The 17,048-nt window shown below is 35.9% G+C and overlaps 1 long non-coding RNA gene across 1 annotated transcript in view; it reads right to left on the reverse strand.

The window, feature by feature from the left end:
- LOC105807613 overlaps window positions 1-11,063 on the reverse strand; it is a 139,442-nt gene extending 128,379 nt beyond the window's left edge. The window contains exons 1-2 of the long non-coding RNA XR_001137339.1: window positions 10,670-11,063; window positions 10,486-10,554 (exon numbers count right to left, since the gene is read on the reverse strand). This is a non-coding gene — a long non-coding RNA (uncharacterized LOC105807613). The remainder of the gene's footprint in view (window positions 1-10,485; window positions 10,555-10,669) is intronic.
- Window positions 11,064-17,048: the final 5,985 nt, after the last annotated feature.

Raw genomic sequence — 17,048 nt, forward strand, 5'->3', positions numbered from 1 at the left:
TTTTTGAGAAGCTTTGGCTGATCTTCTTTATTAGATCATGTCGCTCTGTTATTAATATATGCTTTTTTAGTACCTTGCGCTTTTCCTTCATTGCACTTAATATGACTCAGTTAAATACTGATTTATGTAATTAATGGTTTCACATCAGTTCCTTTAAGTAGAATATTAGCTTCATGAAGGCAGGAACCCAGGATTATACAGCGATATCTACCATTCCTAGCTTCATTCCTGTTATATAGTAGGTGCTCAATAAACATTTTTTATCCTAATTTTAATGAAACACAAATGCAACAAATTGAAATGGACCAGAGCTGCTAAGTAAAACCCAATGTAACTTCTAAAACTAACTGGAACTCCCAGAAATCTCTCAAATCTGACCCTGGCTCCTGGAAGAATTCAAATGAGAAGACTAGGTTACTTTCTCTTAATGCTTTTAGCTGACTTCCTTACACCAGTTTGGCTCAAAACGAATCCAAAATTTTCCCATTCATCTGTGTCAGGGCATCTTTATTATTGCAACTTGCTTTCCTCCAGGCAAAGCTTCCTTCACTATTGAGTTCCAACTGTGCTAGTCACTGTGCCAAGCACTTGGGATAAAGATATGAAAAGGCATGGGCCTGACCTCAGGAGAGCAGTAAGCTGCCACCTGAGTGGCAAGACTGGAGAAGGTTTCATCTGTCTCCAGGAAATCCCTGCCTGCAATTACACCACAAGAGCTTCACCCTTTCAACTCAAAGGATTTCGCCCCTGTTCTAATGCGTATCACCCTGGAAATCATAACTTTTTTTTAGTTGTCATCAACCACAGTTACTGTCATAGGAATGAAGTATCTGAGAGTAGGTTTTGACCCAGAGGATAGAGGGAAAGGGAATAAAGGTGTTAGGAGGAGGAGAAGAAGAGGATAAAGGAGTGTCAGGAAGTTGAGAAAGGGGTAAAGATGAAAAAGCTAGAAGAATAGTGAGTAGCACGTAACAGACACAAAGCAATGCTTGATGAGTAAATAAAAGATAAATTGCTTTCTTCAAATTGGTTGAGGGTTGGTTCTACCTTAGGCTGCTTTCTTAGATAACTAGCAATTTCTGGTTGAGAAAACGTTTACAAAATATGAAACAGATGGCTGCAGCTGTTTGGGGTTGAGGCCAAATCCCAATTACACTATCACACTTTAGGACTTTACAGGGAGAACATTTTTTTTTTCTTTTTCTTTTCTATCACCACTAATTCAAGAGGATTTCCATTTTCAGAAATGTCATAAGAAGGAGTCATACCATGTTTTCAAAGGTTCCATGTAAGCTTGAGCTTAGATGCATATGCTGGGTTCTCTTAGCTATTGTAACTTTTTTTTAATCAAAGAAACTCTAATAGTCTCAAATTGGTCATGAGAACTAGTGGTGATGTTTCAAAAGAGGACAAATGCCATCCTGATATCTGAATGCTAAGGTTCTTTTCTATGTCTGTGAGTATAAAGCTTGCTTACACATACTAGCAAAGAACACAATTAGCATACTAATTTGATTCTCTATCTAAAGAATGGAAGATTCTTTTGACACAGACAGCTGTCCATGAATAGCGGGGGTGACCCTTGGTCAGTTTTCCATCTGTCTTAGAGTAAAAAGTCCAGACTTAGCCCCACATTAGCCGTATGACCTTGGGCAGCTTTTTTATGTTACTGTTTCTCAATATCTTCATCTGTAAAATGGGGACACATCTGATACCTGCCTCATAGCGTTGTGGTATAGATTAAGGAAGTGCCTTACTCACAACAGACACTCTATTTTTAAACTCTTGTCTGAATCTGTCTATTCTTGGAAGAATTGTAGTAGGCCTAGCACTCTTTACTTCTACCTGCCTGTAAAGAGAGAGGGATAGAGAGAAGTTTTACTAAGTCAGTAGCTCTGTGGGACTAAGTTTGCCCTGAAGAGCTAGAATCCTGCAGCTATAGAGAAGTCACAGCTTTCTTTTTGCCCTTGGCTCCCAGGATTGTAAATCTCCACAGGGTAGACACACAGAAGCAGGGAGTGATAGCTCTCTGTGAATGTCTTAGACCCATCTCTGGTGGTCACTGGAAGCTCCCAAAATACCAGGTTGACAAATTGAGATTATAATTGCATGACACAATTTCCTAATATCTTCCTATACTGATTTCCCCTTCTCCCACCCCTTTCCCTTCCTTAGATTAGCGGTTCTTAACCTTGGCTGCACTTTGAAATCACCTGTGGAGCTTTAAAAAATACTGATGCCTGGGTCCCATCCCTGGAAATTCCAATGTAGCCTGTTTGGGGCATAGTCTAAGTATTGAGCTTTTTAAAAGCTCTCAGAAAATCATTGCATTTTGAACACTAAAAAATTTCAAAAATAATGTTTTCAATGTAAACATCTAAGGACCTCTTACTATTTAGTAGCTCTGCCAGTTTGGTTGCCAGTTTCACTAAATGGGTATTTTTCAACCCCAGTTTCATGAAATTGGTGTACCATATCAGTTGTGATTGAGATATGTTGCAAGAAATGTGAAATAATGAGTTCTAGAATTTGCAGACAACATATTCAAGAATTAATTACAGCAAATTCAAGGTTATCCTTGTAATAGCATTGCTTTCACTCACAACCCAATACACTGTGTTGAATGGGAGAACATGGCGGAGTTACGATTACCATGGGGGACTGCTATTTGACATGAATGTCCCCGTGGAAACAAAGCTCGAGGTTTTGCAAAAAACCAACCTCCCAAGTCAAAGAAGTTCCTTACTAGGTCTCAAGTTCGCAGCAGTGCATACTAATGGGGGGTGGAAGGGAGAGCTGGACAAAGGGTCCTCTCTGTGTTCTGGTGCTCAGTCTCATTTTGGGGGATAGAGAGAATCTTATTTTCTTATATTGGAGAAGGAAGCTTGTTTACAAAGTCACACCTTAAGTTAGCTCTGAAGTGAAAATGGAAAAAATAGTCTTAACTAATTCTATCAATCTTTTCTCATCATTAAAAATAGTTTATAAATTTGTTGAATGTAAATATAAAATTTTTAGAAAAAATAGGGCCAGAAGTATTATATATATATGGGGAAGAAGGATGCTCCTGATATATGGGGTACTTGTGATCTGACCAGTAATTTTAATGTCCTGTGCTAAAGATGAAGAAATGGATACTTCATTTAGCTTCTTCATTTGCTAACTGAATTTGTTAGTTGCATGAAAAGAGAAATTACTGGTTATGTAATTTAGCCCAACACTGATTTTTTTTCAAAGTTCCCGAGAAGGAAAATGAGGCTTGTAGATGAGGCTCGGAGGAGAGAGTAGGGGGTAAGGAGAAATATGGTAAGCACTTAATAAAGGGCTATTGGTAGGTAATTGTCAGGGTGGTGATGATGATGTCAATAAATTTCCCTGAGAAATGTTTTCAAAGCAGTAAACGTGCAGAAGGGGACATGCTACTTTGCATCTTAAGAATACTGAGCTATTTTGAATATTATTTATGACTTTTTGTGCTTAGAGTAATTTTTTTCTAGTAAGAAATTTCGAATGCAAAATAAAGAGGGATTAATGAAGAACTTAGTATACTCAAATTGAAATCACCCGAAGGCTGTATTTAATTCTGCTACTAATTTTCCTTGTTTAAAACAAATTACTGTTCTGTACTTATACTATGTGGCAAGTTTTATTTCAACATTTCAACTTATTAGTAAGTAATATATGTGGAGTCCTTTGAGTTAAACGAGTTAAGATCTTATCTTATTATTTTATAATACAATGGATCAAATTGAGCAAAAATACTTGAAACATATAGTTTGTGGATTAGATTCTTCATTTTCACATGGCGAGTGAAGTGAAAGGCCACATTCAGAGTTCAGGCGAATGTGTGATGGATTCCTATTACTATCTATTACTACCAATACTATTAGTAATGAGTTTCAGAAAATTCATGAGTGATGGCCTAAGAATGAATTGCTTATTAAGAGAAAATCAGGACTGTTTGGGGGTACTTCCTTAACCTTTCAAAGCCGACAACTATCTTGACTTCTCATAACACATTTTATTGGGTTGTTTCCTGAGACAGAATTCTGCAAAAGCAAGTCTGACACATTTGGCATTTGTTGCACTACTGATGTTGAAACACTATATTTTCTTTATCCTCCATCTCTTGCCCCCTATTTTACACTGCTATTTATTTTACATTGCTTTTTATTTTTACACTGACCCTAGCCTACGGTATATGAAATCTCAGTTTTTCCATTCTGCAGATAATTTATGGCTCTGTGATTTTAGATCCATTACTTTTGACTGAGCTTTCAAGTCACTAGAGACAGCTTTGCATTTTAATAAAGTTTCCAATCCTCCAGGCCCCTCTCCCCTGAAACAGCTCCAGCTCCCCAGGGCTGCTGAAGAGTTGAGCAGAGAGAGTAGAAGCTTTTGTGGACAGTGATGCTGATGGCAGATAACTCCAGCTGTCATTACAAGATCATCCAGATAAGGGGGAACAATCAAGTAGGGGCTTACAGTCCACTTGAGTTTTTCTGATTGTAAAACCAGCCATTTTTCAATTTAAATAATTTAAGGATTCCAGCTTCTCTATACTCTAAGGCTCATTTAGCCTCTTATTAGCTAACTGTTTCTCCAGTTCAAGAGGTGGAAAGGAAGAGTGTAGATTTTTTGTTATTGTTAATTCACAGCAGTGGGTAGTGGTGTGTAAATAAAAAATAAGCCAAACAAATTTGATGAGAAGAGAGAATAGGAATCCACACAAATAATCATAATTGATTTCAAAAAGTTAATTAAAAGGAATAAAAAGATACTAGTACTGCATGGGCTAGCATATATCAATAGGCAAATGACAGAGAGGAGAACAAATTAGAAAACTGATTCCCAACTAGCTAAAAGAAGGAAACAGACTAACACAGCTCTTAATGTGAACTTGAAAATCCCAAATTCTTTTCTAAGCCCTTTTCTTCACACTATTCTGACAACGATCTTATCTCACATTGTTCCTGTTGAAGGAAATGTGGGGAGGAGCAAAAGGGAAAGAGCAAAACAAAGTTTCAATATCCCAGAGGATTCAGCTCAGGCCTGATTCACAGAGCTTGCCTGTGACACATTCATGACAGCAAATGCAGCTAAGAAACCATAATTGGCATAAGGTCTTCCTTACTTTTCTCTTACAAGCCCCCTTTTTTTTTTCTTTTAAATTTTGCAATTTTTCCTGCTTCCCTAATCTCTGTGATCAGTCACCTACAATATTTATTTTCAAGTGGTATATACAGGGTTAACACTTAATTCACTCCCTTCCATATAAGAAAGCAGGACATTAGAGAACTGTCCAACAGGAAGACAAGGCTCTTCTTCAACTTTTCAACTGTTTCTTGGGGCAGCGCCATACTTATATTTTCATGGCGGTGTTCTAAGGATGGGAAGGATGTTGTAGAACCATGTTATGCCCATGGGCCTGTCTTTTCCATTGCTTAGGAGACACGTTCTGCTCACATAAAGACACAGATTTCCCAGCATGAAGGTCAGAGCCCAAGAGAGAAGGCTGGACAGGTAGTCAGAGAAAATATGTCCTGACAGAGGTAGGACCCACGGTTACCACCAAGAGTTGAATCTGATTGAGAGGTACTCTTTGAATGATGAGAGAGACGATAACATTGCAGACTCTGGACCAAATAAGGTCTTCTACTGACACTTGAAAGGAATATTCTTATATGGAAGGTAACATCAATAGCTAAGGAGTCACAAGAAGAGGAGCGAGAAAAGAAAAGGTGTGTTTTCTCTTTTCCTTCCTCTTTTCCTCCCTTCCTCCCCGCTTTTTCCTTTCCTTCCCTTCCTATTGCCTCCCTTCTAAACTATAGAAGCCCATCTTTGGATTGCTAGAGAACTATCACAGACCTAACTACTGATGTACAAGTAGATCTCAAAGAAATATTATGGACTATCTCTATCCAAAGACCAGATTGTAAACTTCTGATTGGTTATCTGCTTTTTTTTCTTCCTCTTTTCTTTCATTTTAGAATTAGGAAAAACAAAACAAACATAGCCAGATAAGCTATGAGTGTTAGACACAGCTAGTATCGCTTGTGTTCCCTGTATTTCTTCCTTCCTTTTTTTCCTTCATTTTCCTCCCTCCCTCCCTCCATCCTCCCCTCCCTTCTTTTCATCTTTCCTTCCATCTCTCCCTCCCTTCATTTCTTCTTTCCCTCCCTCCATCCCTTCCTTCTTTCACACTAGTACACCTGCAGTGACTTCTTTCCTGGACTGTAAATTCTGTAAGGTCAAGGGTTCTGACTGATTTATTCATTACTGTAGTCCCAGCACTTAGCACCAAGCCTAAATATTTGTGGAGTGATTGAATTAATGGGATTTACTATCCACAAGATAAAGTAAAGGACTGGTAAACACAGAGCCAGTTAACGTAAATAACATAAACATTACTTTACAGGTCTTTTTTTTTTTTATTTGCAAAGGTTCGATTACAGGAGAATTTCCTGAAGTGTGTTCAACAAAATATTAGCTTTGAAGAATAAAAATAGATATTTTGCAAATAAAGGTAGGGAGAACCTATGGAAAAATTGTTTGGGATAATCTATATTATACAAAGTTCAAAGAGATCTTCATGATTTTTCAGAGTTTTTCAAGTACTAATTTTCATTGTGAATTTCCTAGAGAAGGACATAAATTATTTGACCATTTTACCTGGAATAGCTTGTGGGAATAGTAGTCTATAAAACATGTTTTGGGAAAATTAGCATCTTAATTCAGCTTTATTTCCTTTCATTTATTTCTTTTGGATTTAAGTACTAATTGATTTTTTCACACTGTGAAAAATATCCTTAACAGTACTGAACTGTACTCTTAAAAATAGTTAAGCTGGTACATTTTATTTTTTTAACCACAATTAAAATTTTTATTTAAAAAAACCTCAAAAATATTACTTACTGTGAAATAAGAGCAATCAATGTTTACCTAATGACCACAATAATGCATCCAGAATAATGGTACTACCAAATAAAGAATTGATTTGGTCTACAATATGTTAGTTGCATTTACCACGTGGATACTATATCCTCACTAAGTGTTCTGATTTTGTACATATTGCTATGGATCTCTTAGTGTATGCTTTTAGCAATATAGTTTAGGATACCTACACATAAAGACCCATGACTGTGTAGGGAAAGTCTATTGTAGTTTAGCAGAGTGAGTCTGGGACTAAGAGACAAGAAAATGAGTTACAAAAGTGACATTGTTACTGACTCAGTGTGCAACTTTGCGTAAACCCTGCTTTCCTTTTCTATAAGATGGCCTCAGTTGGTAATTTTTCACCTTTTCCCCTTCAGCAAGGGGTTTTCATAAGTAAATCTTACATGGAACTCCAATATACACACCAGATAACAACAGAGGTATTCTGGTCTCAAGGGGGCAGGAGGCCACTTGACCTCCCTTCCCCCACAGTCCCAAATGTCTCCTAAGAACTCAGGGGACACAGTTTGAAAACCACAAGGCTTGATAATCTGTAAGGTTTTTTCCAAGTCTTACTCCTTAACTTCTAGGAGTAAGACTGAAATAGAAAAAGATCTTTGAGTCCATATAAAAGCCTGTGAACCCCGGTAATTTTATATAGATTCACACAGCATTCAGCTATTAAAGAATATAGAACACGGCCATGTATCATGTGGCAAGCACCTTTTGAATTTCAATATATATTTTAGATTAAAAAATAAAATCAGAAAAATATTACCAGAATGTACTCTTCCCTCAGTCACTTTATGGATACATTTGAATATATAAACTTGATGACAAGTTAAAATTGAATGTAAATATTATTCCTAAAGTGTTGCCCATTTATATACTGTTCTAAGACCCTCTTAGTTTTTAATGGGCAAGGTTTTGCTAAAACCAAAAAGTGTTAATTACATAAATATGTGCATTCTTTTCAATGCATTACACTATATTATGGTTAATACACAATAGAGGAATAAATGCAAAACTATTTCAACAGAAATGCTGCTTCTTGAACAGCCTTTAAAATTATGACATGTTTACTGGGAAAATGCATTACTCATGACAGGGTTACAAAAGCAGTATTAACCTTCTTGAAATTTAATAGCAAAGTCAGACATGTAAAAATCAGTACCAGACATGGTAATGTAACTACTTTTGTTAAGATTGTACATAGAATAAAGCAGATATTTAAAGCTACATTAAGACGTGGGTAAATAAAGGGTCCTTTAGAAGATTCACAACACATGTGCATCACTACTAAAATCATGATGCAGATTGTTTTAAAGATAGTATTCTTGGAAATGAAAAACCTTTTGCCTTCCTTTGCTTCTCTTAGTTTGAGCACTGCTGCTTTTGCAATTTTGTACAGGGTCTCAGACATTAAATTTGTCCTTAAAGTAAATTTAAGAAAATAGATAGATGTGTCTATCTTTTGGAGGTAGGCATTTGTTACGTAGAAAAGTTACCAAACCCTTGTATTGTATCTGATATATGACTCAGGAGTCATTGTAATCTAGAATCAAAGAGGATGTTTGCTTCTGCAAAAAAAATATATATACATATGTAATTTATCTAAAAATAGCTTTAATAATAAGCCAAGAACTCCAAAGCAGTGGTTAAAAATGTAATGATGAAATACATACTGTATAATTGCACTTACCATCAAATGCAAGTTTGATTTACAAAATAATTTTGAAACTAAAATTTATTTTGTTGCTATTGTTTTATTATAGGACCAATTACTTGCTTAGTCATGTAATGTTGATGTTTAAAAGCAATTCACATTTTAAAATGTTTCATTGCTTTGAAACCCTAAAATATTTTATTAAAATCTCTTATGGACTTTTTTTCTTATTTTAGAGAATTCTAGCTTGAGACATATTTAAAAAAAAATAAAGGTCAAAAGTCAGAAAGGATAATAGCTGATGGTTTTGATAATGCTAATTATATACTACTGAGAATAAAGGTAGAAAGGGAAATATGAATACTAAAGAAAGATAAACATCCCAATGCTGGATTAAAAAAAAATGAAAAAACCCTTAAAATGTCTTTGTACGTCATTGTCATAATTCAAAGACATAATGAAGCCTGAATTAAAAATGTCAGTTTCTGTGAGTGTTGATAACTTGGTTCTTTGTTGGGCAAGTCAAAATGTGTCTGTTTGATAGGCAAAAATGACAGAGTAAAAATAGGAGAAGTTGGATCTAAAAAAAGAAATACAGACACACACACACACACACACACGCACACACACACACGACTTTAAAAAAAGGCCAGTAATGTATTTGAAGGAGAAGACCTGTAGGGTAGGAGGCAATATCTTTAGGAAGTCACCAAGCAGCACTAAAAGGCAATGTCCATGGCCAATCAAAACGATTTCTGTGACTGCTGGGGCTCTTGCATCTCTGTCTTTACACTAGACTGGAAACCCTTTGTACTAATTACCAGACTGTACCAGATTTTCTGGTTCAGTTCAATCCTATAATTGACTGACAGTGATGGGCAAGGAAGGGGAAAAATTCAGGCTCACCACTGCAAGCAGAGGGTCAGAAATGGTTTCACAGAGAGTTAGTCACAGCCTGGCACTAAAAGCAGGGTTAAGCAAGCATCATCAGCAAGTTCTTCTAATTCCCAGGTTAAAAAGGAAGTTAGAAAGAAAAAACAACAATCTATGGCTGCTCTCATCTTACAGATCAATTCTTAGCATGCAACCATTTTACATAAAATGAATGGAGAATAGCTTCAAGTGTAAATGGTAATTTTAAACGTCATTGCTTTTTATTTTGCTTTTGGGAGTAGATGTGGGTTTGTCTCCAAAACTCAGATAGGGTCGTCTTGCTAAAGTTAAGCAGACTTTTGTTCTATTTACAGAAACTAAGAAAAACAAAGCTGCTATTTATTCCGAGGGCTCAAAAATCATTAAAGTGTAAGGCATACTTAGCCTAGGATATTAGTTACATAATCAAAGTTAAGCATTTAAAAGCACTTTACATCAAAATTCTCACATCCTTTGCTTATTTGTAATTCACTAATTTGGGCTTACTGTGTATCCCCAGCAGTTAATAAAATTATTTTCCATGGCTCCATACTTTTTAAAATAAAAGTTTGAATAATAATTTACATGAACTTAGAGTTAATGCATTAAAAAATATAGAACACATTGAGTACTGTATCAAAAACTCAGTCGGCTGACTACCATTTGTTATTTACTTAGAACTGTTCTCCACCCACTTTATTTCTAACCAAAAGAGCAACCCTAGCTTTAGCTACACCAAACATTAAAAACACAGGTGCCAGAATCAGAGTCAAAATGAGAACTCAGGCCATTCGGTAGGCAAGTGAGAATTATGTACCGTCATGTTGAGGTCAATTGACTTGAAATTTAATCACAGTTTAAGCCCCTTTTCTTTCCAGGCTAAAGAGTAAGCAACACCTGTGCCAGCAGCAGCTCACATTGCAGTTGACATAGCAGCCAGTTCAATTTTTAGTTACAAGTCAATTACTTACTGGAATAGAAAGAGAACATTTCATTCATTCCATGGGTGGCCACTTTCCCGAAGAAACCTGTCAGGCTTTCTTTCTCCAAAAGAAGAAAAGAGAAAAAAAGTGAAAGTTAAAAATGAGTGATATGCTGCAAAGTTTTAGAGCTAGGCCAGCACACTACAGCAGAGAAGTTGTGCAAATAGCTTACCTTCCAAATATGAACAGAGCTGTCTTGTGAGGCCTACCCCAGCTGATAAGTCCTGGGACTTTCCTCATCAGAGTATCAAAATTGGGTGAAATTATAATAGGTGATCTACACCTGAGAAGAGGGACCAGCTGATGTATGAAAGGGAAGAGCAAATGAGTAAAATGTCTTCCCCCCAGCTACAGTGAGCCCTTGTGCAAGGGGAGTTTCAAATGCTCTGGCTATAGACTTTTGTCCAAAGCTGTGGTTCTTTTTTTTCTTTTCTTTTTTTTTCATTTCTTTCTTTCTTTTCTGTCTTTCTTTCTTTTCTTTTCTTTTTTTTTTAGTGAAGCTAGATTAGTTCATACAAAACTCAACAATACAGCACTGAAACCCATTGTTGATATTCAACATTTTTCACATAGCGGAACAGAATAGACAATACGGTATCTAGGAAACCATGGGCTGGATTACAAACTGATGATATCTCATCCTTCTGGGGGCCTGTAATCCTTTTTATTACCTACCACAGTAAAAAAAAATCACTGCGTGTGTGGGGAACTCTCTCAGAATAAATCAATAACATTGCCATTCTTAGAAAAATAGGATAAATTAAAATGAAATCTTTCTTACAGCACTAAATCCCAAAGTGCCATTTGCCTTTTATGCAAGTTAATGATTTTTAAACTTTTTCTTATCTTAACCTTTATGTGAGCCTCCATAAGATTTAAAAAATTAAATTATATGTAGATGTTTGGTTAAAAACAGTATTTAAAATTAACTTGGACCTTCTACTCCTTATGATAAATGCTTGGAAAGTTATTTATTTCAAAGTGCCCAAGATTGGAACTAACGCATGAGTTCAAAGTAATTTCCATTAATTTGTTTTAAAATATATGAGTTAGATTATTAGTAAACTGTGTTTATTCCTTCACTAAGAGCATATTGAAATTCAAGGATTTGGGGGCTTACGTACCTGATATCTAGTTTAATAAATAGTTGTCACTTTTTAACCTCATGTCTTCTAAATTTTTCGTTTCTTAAATGCATTTCCTGATTATGCATAACTGCAAAGCCATTCTTTACGAAGGAGTTATGCCTACTAACCTTTTCAAAAATCTGGTCCAATCCCTTTTAAAAATGCAATCCAGTTCCCATACTTTTCTTAAGCCTCCAAATGGTCTAGGTAGCCACAGAAGGATTGTTCCTACCAGTTTCTTTTCATCACTTCTGCAATTGACCAATTGACAACTGATTGATGGTTATCTTTTCACTTCAACAATGAAAGAAATTACCATCACTATAGCTATGTACAGTAAATGCCTCCAGAGTAAATTACATGATTCTAAAATTCTCCTTAGCTCACTTAGTAAAACATCAACACAAAAAAGTTTCTTTTTTGTGCCTCCTTTCCTGTACCACAGATTTGGCCTTTCCTGTCAGCTGCAAAAAAAGAACTTGACAGCTTCTTTAAAAAGAGGAATATAAAGGAACTTGAATAAAGGATGGCACTGGGCCTGTCTCAAGCAAGTGGCCATTCTTTGCACTTGGAAAAAAAAATTAAGCATGTGAGCATAGATAAGCCCTGTAAGAATACTCTAAAGACTATTCCTCATGACCTTGAGATTTTCCTTCCTGCCTTCACCATTCCTGCACACTAGAGTAACAACCTAGATTCTGAACATGGAGTTGCCAACTTATTCTGACTAGGTGTTCTTATTGAAAAGAAAACATCCTTAAATTTTTAACTTCTTTTCTGCCTTAGCACTGCAAAAACTCCCCTGCTCTTTCTAACGGTGCTCAGGCAAATGCTGAGTTATGCAAGTGTCACATTCATCCATTATGATATGTTGATGGACAAGAGCTTTACCTTCTACCCCAAATCTAAATTTACTGTAAATGTGTATTTTATTCTCCCACGAAAGCCCTGAATCTTGTCAAGGAAGAGTATTCAAACATTTTGTTTTCTCCTTGTGCAATTAAAGTCATTTTTTTTCTGGTGAAGTAAATAAGCTGCTGTGAAAGATTGAACTGACTTACTCCTTTATCCTCCCACACTCCCCTCCCCCCACTTCAAGATCACATTTTTAAAGTGGAAAAAAAAAAAAACCCACACCCACAAGTAGTGAAACATGATTTCTCACTATTTCCCTTAATGTTTCAGATCCATAAAATTTGTTCTACTGAATATCAAAAGATAAACTGAACTATAGTTTTATTGCCTAGAATGACTTGGCACTGTTGAACTTTCTCCACTCCTCCAGTATTATTAGGAAGAAGCTACATAGCAATAAAAGAAAGTGCACTCTGTTCTTATTCACTGCCAATTCCATCTAGGATGGCCTAGTTTTCTGATATTTCTGGCCTCAGTTATTTAATCAAATAGTATGTTTTTATTAAATATGAACTTTATGTCCTTCATCATGGTGGGTTCTATAGAATACTTGAGAAATATGAGATGAGATTCTGCCCAGCAGACGTGGACAGTTTATTTGGGGAAACAAGATATACAGTAGGAAATAGCTACTGAAAGAAACATAACATACATACTATGGAGATACATGTGCATGAAGCATTATATATTGTCATATGATACTTGGCATATAGATGGCACTGAATAAGTTTTGTTCACTTAAAAATAATGATTCATAATCTTCCATGTCACCTCTGTTATATTTGTCAGTGATATTATTATTCAAATATCCTAGATGACATTTATGAAATATCACATTCATATCTATGGCTGATCTCTAAAGACACTTGTCTAGAACTACCACAGGTCACACCCGCATTAATGAAATCGATTCAAGATGCTCTTGTCTGTCATCTTTAGCTTCCATCTTTACCCACAGCACCATTTCTGAAATAATCTTCCTCTAACTCTGCTTTCATCATGTTACATATACTTTCGTTCCAGAATCTAAAATGATTTTTTAATTTTTATTTACGTACTTTTTTAGCTTTTTGCATACAATCTGAAATTCTCCGCTCAATTCCCAGGGCTCTGCAAAATATAATTTTACAGTAGCACCTCTCCAACCTGCTTCCCTTCTTTCCCATCAGCTAGCTTACTCTTTATTGATAGTATTTCTTACTATTACACATATGCCTAGATGCACACCAAGACATTCCATCTTTTATCCTCATCCTGTCTATTCAAGGTCCAAATAAACCACAGTCGACTTATGAAGCTTTGCCTGCAGTAGCAGTTCATGCAGATCTATTTCTTCATATCTTTTTCATTTATTATTGACTTTGATGCACATTTGGCTCAGTTCGAATGTAACCCCCATTACAAGATTTCTTTATCAACTGAGATAAAATGAATCTCTTCTTCCACTATACTACATAGTTCTTGACAGACATCTTTATAATGGTATGCATTATCTTGGATTATCCTCACATATAACTTTCCCCAGGTAGAAGTTAAGCCTCTTGAGGAAAGGAACTGTTTCATATGTATCTTGTGTCCTTTTATGTCCACCTGTTGGCATATAGATGATCAATAAATGATTATTCAATAAAGATATAGTCCTTGCTCCTGAGAAACTCTCTTTTCAGGGAGGAGTTTATATTAGTTGTGAGATTAAGGTGGTAGCGGAATAGCTAAATGCAAAGGATTGGCAGTTGGAAAGATCAAGCAGTTCTTTTAAAAAGCAAGTTGAAATTTTAATTTAAGTATTTAAATGTTTGCGTAATGAAGACTATCTCAAAGCCAGTCACTTGGAAGATGGAAATATCCCATAGAAACATAGTTGCCTTTTTAGGCCAGTCCAAAATATGCCTATTTATCCGCAATCTAGTTGAGCAGTGGTAACAGCCATTTATTGAACATTTGGTAGTTGAAGTAATAAGTACTTTACATAAATTATTTCATTTAGTTTTCAAGATGAGATAGGTATTATCATTGCCATTTTACAAATAGGAAACTTGGGTTTAGAGAGGTTAACTGAGTTGCTCAAGGCTGCCCAGGCATTGGAGCTCAGTTCCCTCCGGCTCTAAAGCTCCTCTGCTTTACATTACTCAAAACTGACCCCAAAGGTACAGATCACATTAGTCCTCAGTGAATGATTCTGAGGAGTCTATTTTCAATAATACCAGTTGGGGGAAGAAGGAAGAGAGTTTTCTATTCATTTCTTCATCACAGAACCAATCTGGGGTACCGCAGTTAAAAATTATTCTTTGTATATTCTGATTTCTCTTTCTTCATATATGTCCTACTGACTCATATACCCTCCTCGATCTTTCAGGTTTCCAGTGTCCTGGTTTTTAAAAATCTTTTTTGTAGATTTCCACTTAGACCTTCAAAGGCCAGTCACCTATGAAGAAGCTATCATAAGGAGGAGAGAGGTATACATGTTTTAAGAAGTAAAGGAAGAAGCCTTCAGGAGACTGTATTTGTTAAAGAGGGAGGAGGAGAAGCTATCATGAGTACAAAGGCAGGAGTAGAAAAAGTGAAAGGACTCAGAGTTGCCTTAGGAGTGGAAAAAGAAAGGAAAGAGGGAAGGACTCATGCAGGAGAATGGTTTGTGAAGGTAAAGATGACAGGTAAGAAATAGGTCATGTCTGATGGCATCCAATGTCTTGTGAAGTAGGAGTAAAATTATTTACTAAGGCTTATTATTATTATTTTGGATAAATGACGGCAGAAGGTAGAGTTGCATAGGGATTAACAAGAGGAAAAAACTGGAATGAGAAAAATGCATTTCTCTATGACCTGGCACTGGCTACCTCTTCTTATTTCCAAGTCTCTCTTTTGCATACTTCTATAATGTTAACTCCCTTCTGCTTGACTTAGCTTTCTTGACTTTTTGTTGGCTCTTTTTCTACATACTCCATAACAAGTCATGGCCCCCAGGGCTTGTTTGCCCTGAGCCCTCTTCTCTTTTCGGCCTCCACTTTCTCCCTGGCCTCACTTCTGTGGCTTTATCAATTTGGTTATCAAATTCATAGCCAGACTTAATCTTCTCTTAAATCTAGAGAACTTAACTGTTCACTGGACATTTAGTATCTCAGTTTCACTATGTGTAAAATCAAACTCTTCATCTACTTTATTGTAAACCAACCCAAACACTCTCCTCTGTCTTTGGCATGGTTGTCTACCTTTAACAGCTTTACCATTAATTACTTTGGTTTCCAAAGCAAAAAGCCATTAATGATCTGATCTCTTCTTATTCATCGATCCTAATTATTATCTAATTTTTGAAAAAATTACTTTTAAAAATTAAAAAAACATTTATTTCTCAAATATTGCATCTTTCTCTTCTAATTCTTATTCCAAAGTTTATCCTCCATCATCTCCCATAATAAATCTCCTTGAAAATCTCTTTGGTTTTAATATTTCCCTTTCTTTAATCCAACCTCCATCTCATGACAGGAGATGTCATTCTAAAATGCAAATCTCTTTCTGCCTCCCATTTGTCATGACTATGTGTGTTTTACAGCTATGATTTTCACAGTGCTCTAAGGAAATTAGGGTCCCCTAGAGGTGATTTAAGGATTCCAAAATAAAATCATAAACCTGATTATGAAAATGCATTTATATCATTGATCAAAGTCTATTACTGTATCGTACATGATGCATTTGCCACGGAAGAGACGTACAGATGCTCCTCAACTTACGATGAGGATGTATCCTGATAAACCCATCGTAAGTTAAAAATATCGTAAGTCAAAAATGCTTCTAATACACCTAACCTACAGAATATTATAGCCTAGTCCAGCCTAGCCTAAATGTGCTCAGAACACTTACATTAGCCCACAATTGGGCAAAATCATCTGGCCACACAGTACACTGTAGAGTATTGGTTGTTTACTCCGATGATCTCATTGCTGACTGGGAACTGGGGCTCCCTGCTGCTGCCCAGTATCTCCTACTGCATATTTCCAGCCCAGGAAAAGATAAAAATTCCAAATTCAAAATAGGGTTTCTACTGCATGTGTATGCTTTTTTACCATCATAAAGTTGAAAAATTTTAAGTTGAATCATCATAATAATGGGAATTGTATACTAAGTCACCAGGTAAATAGACTGTTAGAGAAACATAGTCGATACTATTATTTTGTAACATAGCCAGAGAAAAATCCAAAAATATGTGTCCAGGATGCTTGAAGAATAAGTGTGAAGGCACGAAAACTTTCCAAACCAACTGGACCAAAGTCCAATATTGTCAATTCCTCTATTTTGTATGTCTTTGCATGCAACAAGAGAGATATATTACAAACAAAATATATAACACATCCATTACATAAGAAAGTACTTAGATCGGCTTCGATATATCAAATCAAATGGGACGAATGTGGAAAGATGTATTTGTATTTTTGGCATAAAAACAATGGGAGGGAAAATAGCAGTAGTGGAGATTTATGAAAGTTATTACTGAAAATATGTTTGAGGAGTCAT

This window comes from Propithecus coquereli, unplaced genomic scaffold (assembly GCF_000956105.1).
Source record: "Propithecus coquereli isolate 6110/MARCELLA unplaced genomic scaffold, Pcoq_1.0 Scaffold10, whole genome shotgun sequence".
In the NCBI taxonomy this organism is placed as follows: Eukaryota; Metazoa; Chordata; class Mammalia; order Primates; family Indriidae; genus Propithecus; species Propithecus coquereli.